Source organism: Mus caroli, unplaced genomic scaffold (genome assembly GCF_978045245.1).
Source record: "Mus caroli unplaced genomic scaffold, Mus_caroli_1 scaffold_11, whole genome shotgun sequence".
Classification (NCBI taxonomy): domain Eukaryota; kingdom Metazoa; phylum Chordata; class Mammalia; order Rodentia; family Muridae; genus Mus; species Mus caroli.
In genome coordinates, this window is record NW_028227266.1 from 35819267 (window position 1) to 35834491 (window position 15225).

Here is a 15225-nt window from a genome sequence, read left to right on the forward strand (position 1 = left end):
TATTAAGAAAGAGGAAATCCTGAGTTTAACAGGCAAAGGGATGGAACTAGAAAATATCACCCTGAGTGAGGTAAAACAGACCCAAAAGGACATACATGGCATTTACTCATTAATAAGCTGATATTAGATGAAAAATACAGAATACCAAGGATAAAATTCATAGAACTCAAGGAAGTTAACAAGCTGAAGGATCCAAGTGAGGTTGCCTCAGTCACAATTGGAAGGGAGAAGAAAGCAACCACAGGAAGTTGGAGGAAGGGATTGTTCTGAGTGGGAGGATGTCATGGGCCTGAGTGGAATGGGGACAAGGAGGAGAACATGAACATGTATTGGGTGGGGCAATGGACTGAAACCCTGAGGGCCAACAGAAAGAAAGGAAACAGGAAACTTTGAGAGATACCAGGAACATAGGAGGTGAGAGGCTCTCAGGACTCAAAGGAAGGGACCTTAGATGAAATGCCCTATAATAGGGAGAGGAACTTGCCGAGTCCACTTCCAGCATCAAGTGAGGGATGGGGTTGCTATTCCACAGCCAAAAAACTCTGACCTATACTTGGTCCTATCATAAAAAACTTCAGGGACAAACACGGAGAAGACTCTGAGGAAAAGGAGGTACAGCAACAGGCCCAATGTAGGATCCAGCTCAAGGAGAGGTCCCAAGCCATAACACTATACCTGAATTTGTGGAGTACTCACAAAAAGGGAACTATCATGAATGCCCTGCAAAAGATCCAACAAGCAGCTGAAAAAGTCAGATGCAGATATTTACACCCAACAAATGGACAGAAACTGCTGGCCCCTGTGGTTGAATTAGGAAAAAAGCTGAAAGAAGAGAGGAGGAGGGTGAGCTGTAGGAGGGCCAGCAGTTTCAATTAACCTGTACCTAATGAGATCTTTCAGACTCTGAACCACCAACCAGGCAAGATACACCAGCTGATATGAGGCCCCCAACACATATACAGGAGAGGATGTAGGGTCTGGTTTCAGTCAGAAAAAATGCACCTAAAACTCAAGAGACTGGAGGCCCCAGGGATTGGGGAGATCTGGTGGAGTGAGAGGTAGGGGCTGGGGGCATCTTCGTGGAGACAGGGGGAAAGAACGTATGAGATGTGGAACAGTCAAAGGGTGGATTGGGAGGGGAATAAAATCTGGAGTGTAAAAAACAAAAGATTAAATAAAATTTAAAAAAGAAATATTTTAGCAATCACCCAAGAATACATAATAAAATATATAAATCATGCTTGATATTTGTAATCTCCTTAATGACATGCAAATTCTCATAGAATCAGTATTATATGTGAAATATATAGTGCATTTTGCTATTGATTTTCAGATACTCAATTTCTCATAATTTCTACTAATGATGCATTAATACTGACTTAATTTGTTCCTAAATTCAAGAGCACTTGGTGTTCATGGCAAATATTTCACTATATCCTCAAGTGAAATGACATTCTTAATTTTTTTTTACTTTTCTTTTTCATTAGTAAGAAAAGTGATCAGACAAAATTCATAATATTTCAACAATTTCTAGATTATAAAAATGAACCTGTGAGGCAGAAATATTTAGTAAGTTGTCTAAGTGTATAGCTTTCATTTTGAAGTAATGAGTGTAAAATCATTGGTCTCGTTAATATTTTTTGCACATAAGCTATGAGCATTTTACTTGCTAAGAAATTTTCAATATTTATAAAAATTATTTCATTAGGGTGTAAACTGGTTTGAATCAGAAAGATCCCCTAGGTTCATGTGCGTGGATGCTTTATCCCTGTTTGGTAGAACTGTTTGAGAAGTATTTCAGGGTGTGGTCTTGATGGATTACCTTTGCTCTTATTGAAAGAAGTGTTTTACTAGGGGTGAGCTTTATGCTTTAAAAAACCAATCCAGTTCCAACTTTGTATACAACATAAGCAGATGATTAGATGTGATATCTTAGCTGCTATTCTAGCCCCATGTCTGCCTGTGGAATTCTCCTTGTCATATCGTTTATAGACTAAAACTCTGAAACTCTATAAAACACCCAAGATAGTTCCTTCCCTTATACATTACCTTCACAATGTTTTTTTTTCCACACAAAACTAAGATAGCAAAACATAGCAAAGTAATTTTGTAGAGCTGGATCAATGACAGAGTAGTTACTTAGGAGCAGGTGTGAATTCTTGGGCTTGAAAATAAATGCAGTAAGAAGCACAACTTTTAAAATGTTATTTGTGCATATCATGGGAGACATGATACATTAAATATAAAGAAATTTTGAGTGAAATCTGTGGAATATTACTGTTAAAGATTCACAAACAAAACCAAAAGGAACTATAACAAAAGATTTCCCTTAAGAGATGAGATCAATGGGAGATGGGAGTTCAATATTGGCATAAGGACAAATGACACACCAATCCCTAAAGAGGAGGTCATACCTTAGTCCAGAAGTTCATAAAGATATATCATGGTCCAGCATATAAAGGAAAGCACTCATTTCCTTTTTATAACGTGAATCTGTGCTCTAGGAAGAGGCTGGTGAAGACTTTACTGTGGATTCACAGGTAAGTGCATTAGAGAAGTAACTACATAATTTTTTCTGGTGTCTCCTCCAGTACAAGAATGAACATGATAAAAGCTATTTATCTTTGATCTAGCTCTTCAGAGGATTAAGAATTCACACTATATTTTATGATCAGCATTTTAAAAAGATTTCCAAAACTATGAAGCATTAATTTTATGTTTCATATTCTTGAAATCCAAGAAACAGGATTGTAGATTGATATAATATTTTGGGATAGCAAGGTCAGGTTAAAAAAAAGACACTGTTATCTCTCCTTTGATAAGTACATAAAAAGATTTCTACTATTTCTTTAGAGGTTGACATAATTACATTATTATCTCCTTCCTCTTCCTACTTTCAAACACTTATATAAGCCGTATGCTCTTTTTCACATTTATGGCTTCCTTTTCACTAACATTCATACCATGCACACATACAAAAACAGATACATATGCACAACCTAGTCAGTATTATTTCTTGTATGTTTTGAAGTCTATGTTAGTGAATAATTTTTATGTAAGACCCTATCATGAGGCATCCGTGAAATTGAAAATGAATCATTTTAGATTAATAACTTGTTTTGAACACTTTACTCCTTGTGAGATGCCCAAAGTAAAGCTAATTCATTTATACTTGCCCCCAACAAAGTTGCTTTTATGTTTTTGGGGTAAACATAACTCATAGAAAATGAATAGACAGTTGCAAGATGTAACATATTCAGATTCAAATACCTATAGCAAAGCCTTGTTATATATTACTAACATGATGGACACTGGGTCTCCAAAATTGAATCATATTCTGTAACTGAATCATTTTACTCTTAACATTTCTTGACTACTCTCCCATAGTATCCAGTAAGGAGTTGAAGGATTTTCAGGCATTCCCACCACATGTGTCACATGTACGGGAGAACAAACAGTAGTAAAGTCTCTGTGGAACTTTAATTTCACTGATATCTTTTATCTCCACAGATTCTATTAGAGAAGAATGGTCCTGACAAATGGCTCTTTGGTAACAGAGTTCATTCTCTTGGGGTTAACAGATAACCCTGACCTTCAAATGCCCCTCTTCTTAGTTTTCCTAGTAATGTATATGATAACTGCCTTTGGGAATTTGAGCTTCATCCTTCTAACTGTGCTGAACTCTCACCTTCACACCCCTATGTACTTTTTCCTCTTTAACTTGTCCTTCATAGACCTCTGCTATTCTTCTGTTGTTACTCCCAAATTGCTGATGAACTTTGTACTAAAGAAGGTTTTGCAGGATGTATGACTCAACTCTACTTCTTCTGTTTTTTTGTCATCACTGAATGTTATGTCCTGACAGCAATGGCCTATGATCGCTATGTGGCTATCTGCAATCCACTCATGTATAAAGTTACCATGTCCCCTAAAATCTGTTCCTATCTTATGCTTGGTTCATATTTGATGGGTTTTTCTGATGCCATGATCCATACTGGATGCATCCTGAGACTGACTTTCTGTGATGGGAACACCATCAATCACTACTTCTGTGATCTTCTGCCTTTGATGCAGCTCTCCTGCACAAGCACCTATATAAATGAGGTATTGATTTTCCTTGTAGGGGGGAAAGATATCACTGTGCCCAGTATTGTCATCATTATTTCTTATGGCTTCATCCTCTCTAATATCCTCCAAATAAAGTCCACTGGGGGCAGATATAAAGCCTTCAACACCTGCAGTTCTCATATAATTGCTGTTTTCCTTTTTAAGGGTCATGCATATTTATGTACCTGAAACCCTCCTCTGTTGGATTGTTGAATGATGGAAAAGTGTCTTATGTCCTGTTCATTGTGGTCCCCATGATGAACCCTTTAATCAACAGTTTGAGAAATAAATATTAAATAAAAAATTAAATTTGCTCTGAGAAAAACTTTGAGTAAGAAAAAGTTTTAGTGATAAAGTTATCATCTTTATGACAACTGTGTCAAATATAAGATTTTTAAACTAGTTATTATTAATTAAAGGATTTGTAAAATTGTTAATCTATCATTTGTTCAGTGAATAAATAAAATAAAAATGATTAGTCAGTATCATATTTGACAATGCTCTTTAATTATGTCTCTTTAAAATTACTTTGTTCTAATTCAGTTGTTTCTTTTTTTTTTAATTTTTAATATTTTTATTACATATTTTCCTCAATTACATTTCCAATGCTATCCCAAAAGTCCCCAAGCGCCCCCCACTTCCCTACCCACCCATTCCCATTCTTTTGGCCCTGGCATTCCCCTATATTGGGGCATATAAAGTTTGAAAGTCCAATGGGCCTCTCTTTCCATTGATGGCCGACTAGGCCATCTTTCGATACATATGCAGCTAGAGACAAGAGCTCCGGAGTTCTCGTTAGTACATCATGTTGTTCTAACAATAGGGTTGCAGATCCCTTTAGCTCCTTGGAAACTTTCTCTAGCTTCTCCATTGGGAGCCCTGTGATACATCCAATAGCTGACTGTGAACATCCACTCCTGTGTTTGCTAGGCCCCGGCATCGTCTCACAAGAGACAGCTATATTTGGGTCCTTTCAGCAAAATCTTGCTAGTGTATGCAATGGTGTCAGCGTTTAGAAGCTGCTTATGGGATGGATCCCTGGATACGGCAGTCTCTAAATGGTCCATCCTTTCATTACAACTACGAACTTTGTCTCTGTAACTTCTTCCCTGGGTGTTTTGTTCCCAATTCTAAGAAGGGGCACAGTGTCCACAATTTGGTCTTCATTCTTCTTGAGTTTCATGCGTTTATCAAATTGTATCTTATATCTTGGGTATCCTAAGTTTTGGGCTAATATCCACTTATCAGTGAATACATATTGTGTGAGTTCTTTTGTGATTGTGTTACTTCACTCAAGATGATGCCCTCCAGGTCCATCCATTTGGCTAGGAATTTCATAAATTCATTCTTTTTAATAGCTGAGTAGTACTCCATTGTGTAAATGTACCATAATTTCTGTATCCATTCCTCTGTTGAGGGACATCTGGGTTTTTTCCAGCTTCTGGCTATTATAAATAGGGCTGCTATGAACATAGTGGAACATGTGTCTTTTTTACCGGTTGGGACATGTTCTGGATATATGCCCAGGAGAGGTATTGCTGGATCCTCCGGTAGTACTATGTCCAATTTTCTGAGGAACCGCCAGACTGATTTCCAGAGTGGTTGTACAAGCTTGCAATCCCACCAACAATGGAGGAGTGTTCCTCTTTCTCCACATCCTCGCCAGCATCTGCTGTCACCTGAATTTTTGATCTTAGCCATTCTGACTGGTGTGAGGTGGAATCTCAGGGTTGTTTTGATTTGCATTTCCCTGATGATTAAGGATGTTGAACATTTTTTCAGGTGCTTCTCTGCCATTCGGTATTCCTCAGGTGAGAATTCTTTGTTCAGTTCTGAGCCCCATTTTTTAATGGGGTTATTTGACTTTCTGGAGTCCACCTTCTTGAGTTCTTTATATATATTGGATATTAGTCCCTTATCTGATTTAGGATAGGTGAAGATCCTTTCCCAATCTGTTGGTGGTTTTTTTGTCTTATTGATGGTGTCTTTAGCCTTGCAGAAGCTTTGTAGTTTCATGAGGTCCCACTTGTCAATTCTCGATCTTACAGCACAAGCCATTACTGTTCTATTCAGGAATTTTTCCCCTGTGACCATATCTTCACATCTTTTCCCCACTTTCTCCTCTATAAGTTTCAGTGTCTCTGGTTTTATGTGTAGTTCCTTGATCCACTTAGACTTGACCTTAGTACAAGGAGATAGGAATGGATCGATTAGCATTCTTCTACATGTTAACAACCAGTTGTGCCAGCACCATTTGTTGAAAATGCTGTCTTTCTTCCACTGGATGTTTTTAGCTCCCTTGTCAAAGATCAAGTGACCGTATGTGTGTGGGTTCATTTCTGGGTCTTCAATTCTATTCCATTGGTCTATTTGTCTGTCACTATAGCAGTACCATGCAGTTTTTATCACAATTGGTCTGTAGTAAAGCTTTAGGTCCGGCATGGTGATTCCACCAGAGGTTCTTTTATCCTTGAGAAGAGTTTTTGCTATCCTAGGTTTTTTGTTATTCCAGATGAATTTGCAGATTGCCCTTTCTAATTCGTTGAAGAATTGATTTGGAATTTTGATGGGTATTGCATTGAATCTGTAGATTGCTTTTGGCAAGATAGCCATTTTTACAATGTTGATCCTGCCAATCCATGAGCATGGGAGATCTTTCCATCTTCTGAGATCTTCTATAATTTCTTTCTTCACAGACTTGAAGTTTTTATTATACAGATCTTTCACTTCCTTAGTTAGAGTCACGCCAAGATATTTTATATTATTTGTGACTATTGAGAAGGGTGTTGTTTCCCTAATTTCTTTCTCAGCCTGTTTATTCTTTGTGTAGAGAAAGGCCATTGATTTGTTTGAGTTAATTTTATATCCAGCTAGTTCACCGAAGCTGTTTATCAGGCTTAGGAGTTCTCAAGTGGAATTTTTAGGGTCACTTATATATACTATCATATCATCTGCAAAAAGTGATATTTTGACTTCATCTTTTCCAATTTGTATCCCTTTGATCTCCTTTGGTTGTCGAATTGCTCTGGCTAGAACTTCAAGTACAATGTTGAATAGGTATGGAGAAAGTGGACAGCCTTGTCTATTCCCTGATTTTAGAGGGATTGCTTCAAGCTTCTCTCCATTTACTTTGATGTTGGCTACTGGTTTGCTGTAGATTGCTTTTATCATGTTTAGGTATGGGCCTTGAATTCCTGATCTTTCCAAGACTTTTATCATGAATGGGTGTTGGATCTTGTCAAATGCTTTTTCCGCATCTAACGAGATAACCATGTGGTTTTTGTCTTTGAGTTTGTTTATATACTGGATTACGTTGATGGATTTCCGTATATTGAACCATCCCTGCATCCCTGGGATAAAACCTACTTGGTCAGGATGGATGATTGTTTTGATGTGTTCTTGGACTCGGTTAGCAAGAACTTTATTGAGGATTTTTGCATCAATATTCATAAGGGATATTGGTCTGATGTTTTCTATCTTTGTTGGGTCTTTTTGTGGTTTAGGTATCAGAGTAATTGTGGCTTCATAGAATGAGTTGGGTAGAGTACCTTCTGTTTCTATTTTGTGGAATAGTTTGTGAAGAACTGGGATTAGTTCTTCTTTGAAGGTCTGATAGAACTCTGCACTAAACCCATCTGGTCCTGGGATTCTTTTAGTTGGGAGACTATTAATGACTGCTTCTATTTCTTTGGGGGATATAGGGCTGTTTAGATCATTAACCTGATCTTGATTCAACTTTGGTACCTGGTATCTGTCTAGGAACTTCTCCATTTCATCCAGGTTCTCCAGTTTTGTTGAGTATAGCCTTTGGTAGAAGGATCTGATGGTGTTTTGGATGTCTTCATGATCTGTTGTTATGTCTCCTTTTTCATTTCTGATTTTGTTAATTAGGATGCTTTCCCTGTGCCCTCTAGTGAGTCTGGCTAAGGGTTTATCTATCTTGTTGATTTTCTCAAAAAACCAGCTTCTTGATTGGTTGATTCTTTGAATAGTTCTTCTTGTTTCCACTTGGTTGATTTTGCCCCTGAGTTTGATTATTTCCTGCCGTCTACTCCTCTTGGGTGAATTTGCTTCTTTTTGTTCTAGTGCTTTTAGGTATGTTGTCAAGCTGCTAATGTGTGCTCTCTCTAGTTTCCTTTTGGAGGCATTCAGAGCTATGAGTTTTCCTCTTAGAAATGATTTCATTGCGTCCCATAAGTTTGGGTATGTTGTGGCTTCATTTTCATTGAACTCTAAAAACTCCTTAATTTCTTTCTTTATTCCTTCCTTGACCAAGGTATCATTGAGAAGAGTGTTGTTCAGTTTCCACGTGAAGGTTGGCTTTCTATTATTTATTTTGTTATTGAAGATCAGCCTTAGTCCATGGTGATCTGATAGGATGCATGGGACAAGTTCAATACTTTTGTATCTGTTGAGGCCTGTTTTGTGACCAATTATGTGGTCAATTTTGGAGAAGGTACCATGAGGTGCTGAGAAGAAGGTATATCCTTTTGTTTTAGGATAGAATGTTCTTTAGATATCTGCCAGATCCATTTGATTCATAATTTCTGTTAGTTTCACTGTGTCCCTGTTTAGTTTCTGTTTCCATGATCTGTCCATTGGTGAAAGTGGTGTGTTGAAGTCTCCCACTATTATTGTATGAGGTGCAATGTGTGCTTTGAGATTTACTAAAGTTTCTTTAATGAATGTGGCTGCCTTTGTATTTGGAGCATAGATATTCAGGATTGATAGTTCCTCTTGGAGGATTTTACCTTTGATGAGTATGAAGTGTCCCTCCCTCTCTTTTTTAATGACTTTGGGTTGGAAGTCAATCTTATCAGATATTAGAATGGCTACTCCAGCTTGTTTCTTCATACCATTTGCTTGGAAAATTGTTTTCCAGCCTTTCATTCTGAGGTAGTGTCTATCTTTTTCTCTGAGATGAGTTTCCTGTAAGCAGCAAAATGTTGGGTCTTGTTTGTGTAGCCAGTTTGTTAGTCTATGTCTTTTTATCGGGGAGTTGAGTCCATTGATATTAAGAGATATTAAGGAAAAGTAAATGTTTCCTGTTATTTTTGTTGTTAAAGTTGGCATTCTGTTCTTGTGGCTGTCTTCTTTTAGGTTTCTGAGGGATTACCTTCTTATTGTTTCTAGGGCCTGGTTCCCGTCCTTGTATTGGTTTTTTTCTGTTATTATCCTTTGAAGGGCTGGATTCGTGGAGAGATAATGTGTGAATTTGGTTTTGTCGTGGAATACTTTGGTTTCTCCATCTGTGTTAATTGAGAGTTTGGCTGGGTATAGTACCCTGGGCTGGAATTTGTGTTCTTTTAGTGTCTGTATAACATCCGTCCAGGATCTTCTGGCTTTCATAGTCTCTTGTGAAAAATCTGGTGTAATTCTGATAGGCTTGCCTTTATATGTTACTTGGCCTTTTTCTCTTACTGCTTTTAGCATTCTATCTTTATTTAGAGCATTTGTTGTTCTGATTATTATGTGTCGGTAGGTATTTCTTTTCTGGTCCAGTCTATTTGGAGTTCTGTAGGCTTCCTGTATGTTCATGGGCATCTCTTTCTTTAGATTTGGGAAGTTTTCTTCTATAATTTTGCTGAAGATGTTTGCTGGTCCTTTGAGTTGAAAATCTTCATTCTCATCCACTCCTATTATCCGTAGGTTTGGTCTTCTCATTGTGTCCTGTATTTCCTGGATGTTTTGAGTTAAGATCTTTTTGTATTTTCCATTTTCCTTGATTGTTGTGCCTATGTTCTCTATGGAATCTTCTGCACCTGAGATTCTCTCTTCCATCTCTTGTATTCTGTTGCTGATGCTGGTATCTATGGTTCCAGATTTCTTTCCAAGGGTTTCTATCTCCAGTGTTGCCTCATTTTAGGTTTTCTTTATTGTGTCTACTTCCCTTTTTAGGTCTAGTATGGTTTTGTTCATTTCCATCATCTGTTTGGATGTGTTTTCCTGTTTTTCATTTAGGACTTCTACCTGTTTGATTATGTTATCCTGTTTTTCTTTAAGGATTTGTAACTCTTTAGCAGTGTTCTCCTGCAATTCTTTAAGGGATTTTTGTGCTTCCTCTTTAATGTCTTCTACCTGTTTAGCAGTGTTCTCCTGTATTTCTTTAAGTGTGTTATTAAAGTCCTTCTTGAAGTCCTCTACCATCATCAGGAGATATACTGTTTGATCCGTGTCTAGCTTTTCCGGTGTGTTGGGGTGCCCTGGACTGGGCGAAGTTGGAGTGTTGGGTTCTGATGATGGTGAGTGGTCTTGGTTTCTGTTAGTAAGATTATTTCGTTTACCTTTGGCCATCTGGTAATCTCTGGGGTTAGTTGTTGTCATTGTCACTGTTTAAAGATTGGAGCAGAAGCTGTGTTCCACTCACCAGCAGTCTCAAAATCCTTTGCTGGGGGCGTGGGTAGCTGGCGGGTGTCAGCTGACCCTGCGCTCTAGCTACCCAGGTGCTGGTCCGGCTGGATGAGGCCTGTGGCCCTACTCAGGCCGGTTTCTGCTTCCCTAACTAATGCAGTCTCAGGTCCTGCGCACAATTGGATTGGAGCAGAAGCTGTGTTCCACTCACCAGAAGTCTTAAGATCCTGTGGCGGGTGTTGTGGGTAGCTGGCGGGTGTCAGCCGACGCTGGGCTCTAGCTACCCTGGTGCTGGTCCGGCCGGATGAGGCCTGTGGCCTCTCCAGTTGTTTCTTTACTGATTAAAAATACAACTTCAAAACTTCTTTAATCACATTACTCATATTAATATTCTACACACATACACATACACACACACACACACACACACACATATATATATATGTATATATATACATATATATATATATGCATAGCCCTATAGGTAATGAGCAAGATTGTAGAGTTTAATATGAATAGAGAACCTTAGTGTAAAGAATGCTCATTAAATATAAAGTTCAAGGTAATCTATTAGTCTTGATTTCAAGTCTAGCATGTTTAATATGGACTCAGTCTACTGCATTTTGAAAATATTACTTAACTAAGACAATATTGAGATAACAATTCCTTTTTGAACTTTGGCTGTGGATTCTCCCCCAATATAATGCTAATTCAAACAACATTTCTTTGTTTTATCATACCATTTTGGAATAGAAAACAATTTGTTATTTTTCATTTTGAGTAGCAAAATGCATATTTTGCCAGTGCAGGTAGAAAAAGATTGGCTGAAATTTGGACTTGTGATTTCCTACTAAAAGATAATGAAATGCTTTCAGAATGCTGTATTGCTCTGTAGACTATGCTTTATACTATGATTTCTATTTGACTGACTGATAGCTCCTCTTTGGTTCTTTCATTGTCTTGATTTTCTTGCTAAGGTTTTCCTCTATGATTTTCAGTGTTTATGTTTGAGATGTATTCCTCAGATGTCTGAATCCTAAATTGATTTCTTTGTTTTACTCATCTGCACATTTGTAAAGTATGCTTTGGAAATTTTTATTTCTATGTATTTTCCTGTTCTAGACAATTCATAAACTAAATCTGAATAGTATATTTTCCTTTATGATTGCCTTTATATATGTTTGTGACATTCATCCAAGCTTTAGAATGAGTCTGTGCTATATTTTTACATCTAAATATATTTGGAACAAGAGAAATAGAAGATACTGCTTATCCATTCAGTAGTTAATATATATTTGTTAAATTCACACAAAATAAGCTACATGTTTTATTCTGTTTTTGTTTGTTTGTTTTGTGAGAGGTTTTAGTTTAATTTTATTTGTTTTTCATTTGGCATTCCTTATTTTATTCACAATTCGTTTGATTGCTTTTATGTCTGCTTGAGAATGAACATAAAGTTGAATGGATAAAGAGGTGGGAGGATCTGAAAAGAGTTGGGGGAGTGGAAAATGATGAAAATAATGTATGTATATGAAGAAATATTCTAATAAAAGTATAAAACTGGTAGGTAGGTAGTTATAAATATTGCTCTAAAATGCATTTACTTATTAGAACCAAGTTTATTGTATAGACATATGTCTATAACATGGTGACTGTTTCTAATTTTTCAATCTTACACTATTAAGTGTTTCTGTTTCAATGCATTCTTTTCCATTGTTTATGGTTATAAGCAACATATGAAAGAAGTCAGACATCCTCCACTGCCATAAACGTTTGTTATTGTTCTTCTTTTATATTACCCCCAGATGGGATGATTTTGGGGTTTATAGGAAAACCAGCTTAATATCAAATGTGTATCCTGTGAGGTTAAAGTAATACAAAAATATACTATGCAAAAACTATTTTCAAATCAACTGCAGAACATAATCCACCTCAGTACTTAGTGATAGTCAATACTCATGACACTGGCCTGCTCCCATGGTCTGCAGCATCTTTCAGGGTACTAGGAGAAGGTGTCCCTTAAGGTGATACTTATGGAAGCAACGACATTCGGAACAGCAGCTTTGAACCATTGAGAAGCAGAAACTTTGGAATTCCACTGAAAAGAAGCTCATGCACTGATTTTGAGAGCCATCTCAACTGTACTGTCCATGAATCAGCATGATTTTGGTGTTTGCTCCATGTCATCAGAAGGTGACTGTGGAAAGATTTTGGAACTTTGGGCTTGAAGATCCATTCAGTGTTAAGAGCTCTAGTGTAAAACAGAGTTGTTTGTTTTCTGTTTGATTTTAAACAGAGAAAATAAAAGGAGTAACTGCTCCTTTTTTCTTTCTTTTTTTCATATCAAAGTTTCTAACAGTGTATCAGTGATGGACAACAGAGAGACATGCTGTAGAGTGACAAAGCTGCTTTTGAATGCTGGTGGTTCTGTTCTTTTGACACTACACACTTTTATGATATGTGTTAATGCTCTATGACAAATGCTCTGATTCCTAGTGCCAAAGTTCATTTCAGTGTATATAGCTGAACACTCATCCATATGTGCTCTTTTTTTTTAATGGTGCTTTAAGAGCCCATCATTTGCAAGTCATCCATATCATTCCTTAGGCATCTTATCTTTGCTCAATTGTTAAAGAGTGGTGGCTTGTTTTCATGGGTTTTGTATTTGTGTCTAATGCATGCTTTAACATGATAAACACAATGCATCGTGTAGCTGCAGTTTTATGGAAAACTCAATCTTGTAGGAGTTATTTTTCAGATCTTCAATAATTTTTTTCTTTAAATTTCAAAAAAAAAAAAAGCTCTGTGGGTTGTTGTGTAGGAGCTTGGAAGATAATGTTGAAAACAGTACTGAAGATGGAGGCCTTGTGAAATTTCAGAGGGAAAATTAAAAGATCTTTTCAGGGCTATCTTTTGATTATAAAGATTCTGTAGTTTTGGTTAGCTGAGGCTGAAGAATCAGGTGTAGTTAAGAAGATACCAGAACTACGAAAGCAAAAACTGCACTACTAGGACTATTGATGCTAGTTACCTGAGTTAGAAATTAGCGGTGATTTAGAAGAGACCAGCATCATTGAGGGGAAATCTTCTGGGAAGTGTTTTCTGAGAGCACAGAAGCTGTGTTCCAGAGATAGCCAAAGTTGCACTTTTTGCTGTGGCTGGACTTGGTAACATGTAAGACTCACCCAGGTGGTACTGGTTTGAAGACATGAAGGTGCCATGAAGAGCAGCTGATGCTCAGCACTGTGAGAGGCCATTCAAGGCCATTAGAGAAAGTGCAGCCTCTGTTGTAGTTGATGGCCCAGGACTTGAAGGGGTCATGCAAAGGAGTTGAGGCTTGGCACCACGAAAAGAGCCTATGAGAGGCTATTGGTGAAGCCTAGTTATAGCAGAAGACAGCAGTGTTTTGGAGATGCCGGTACCATGAATGTCTACCAAGAACAGCAGCAACAGTGGAGTGCAGGCATTGGGAGCCTAGAGGATGAGGTGTGTGCTACAAAGGGCAGATCTGGAGAACTGACCCAAACCATTGCAGGAGTGTGAGTGTGCCCTGATATTTTCCCCTCTTGATGGAAGTATTTTAGTGGAGCCCACAGTAAGAGACTTTTAATTGTAAAAAGACTTTAGATTTTAAAAGAGATTAGATATTTTGGGGGTATTTATGTCATTTACATTTCCAATGCTATCCCAAAATTCCCAAAAACCCTCCCCCACCCACTCCCCCAACCACCCACACCCACCTCTCGGCCCTGGCATTCCCCTGTACTGAGGCATATAAAGTATGCACAACCAATGGGCCTCTCTTTCCACTGATGGCCGACTAGGCTATCTCCTGATTCATATGCAGCTAAAGACACTAACTCCAGGGGGTGAGGGTAATAGTTGGTTCATATTGTTGTTCCACCTATAGGATTGTAGATCCCTTTAGCTCCTTGGGTTCTTTCTCTAGCTCCCCCATTGGGGGCCCTGTGATCCATCCAATAGCTGACTGTGAGCATCTACTTCTGTGTTGGCTAGGCCCCGGCATAGTCTCACAAGAGACTGCTATATCTGGGTCCTTTCAGCAAAATCTTGTTAGTGTATGCAATGGTGTCAGTGTTTGGAAGCTGATTAGGGGATGGATGCCCGGATATGGCAGTCTTTAGATGGTCCATCCTTTTGTCTCAGATCCAAACTTTGTCTCTGTAACTCCTTCCATAGGTGTTTTGTTTCCAATTCTAAGAAGGGGCAAAGGGTCCACACTTTGGTCTTTGTTCTTCTTGAGTTTCATGCGTTTAGCAAATTGTATCTTATATCTTGGGTATTCTAAGTTTCTGGGCTAATATCCACTTATAAGTGAGTATATATTGTGCGAGTTCCTTTGTGATTGGGTTACCTCACTCAGGATGATGCCCTCCAGATCCATCCATTTGGCTAGGAATTTCATAAATTCATTCTTTTTAATAGCTGTGTAGTACTCCATTGTGTAAATGTATCACATTTTCTGTATCCATTCCTCTGTTGAGGGGCATCTGGGTTCTTTCCAGCTTCTGGCTATTATAAATAAGGATGCTATGAACATAGTGTAGAATGTGTCCTTACTCCATACTCCAGACATTAATATCCTACTGAAGAAATGCTGGCAAATATAACCCCATATTCTTTTGAAGCATTTTTCTTGTTTTGGAGAATTATTTGTTTGATTTTAACCTATTGGCCAATGTTTAATTTCATTCATTACCTATGTCAATAAAGCCCTATCTATAAATGGGTGACATGAATTTGAAA

The 15225-nt window shown here is 37.8% G+C and overlaps 1 pseudogene; it reads left to right on the plus strand.

Moving 5' to 3' along the window:
- Window positions 1–3526: 3526 nt before the first annotated feature.
- LOC110289196 (olfactory receptor 8B8-like) lies at window positions 3527–4455 on the plus strand (annotated as a pseudogene).
- The last annotated feature ends 10770 nt before the right edge of the window (window positions 4456–15225 follow it).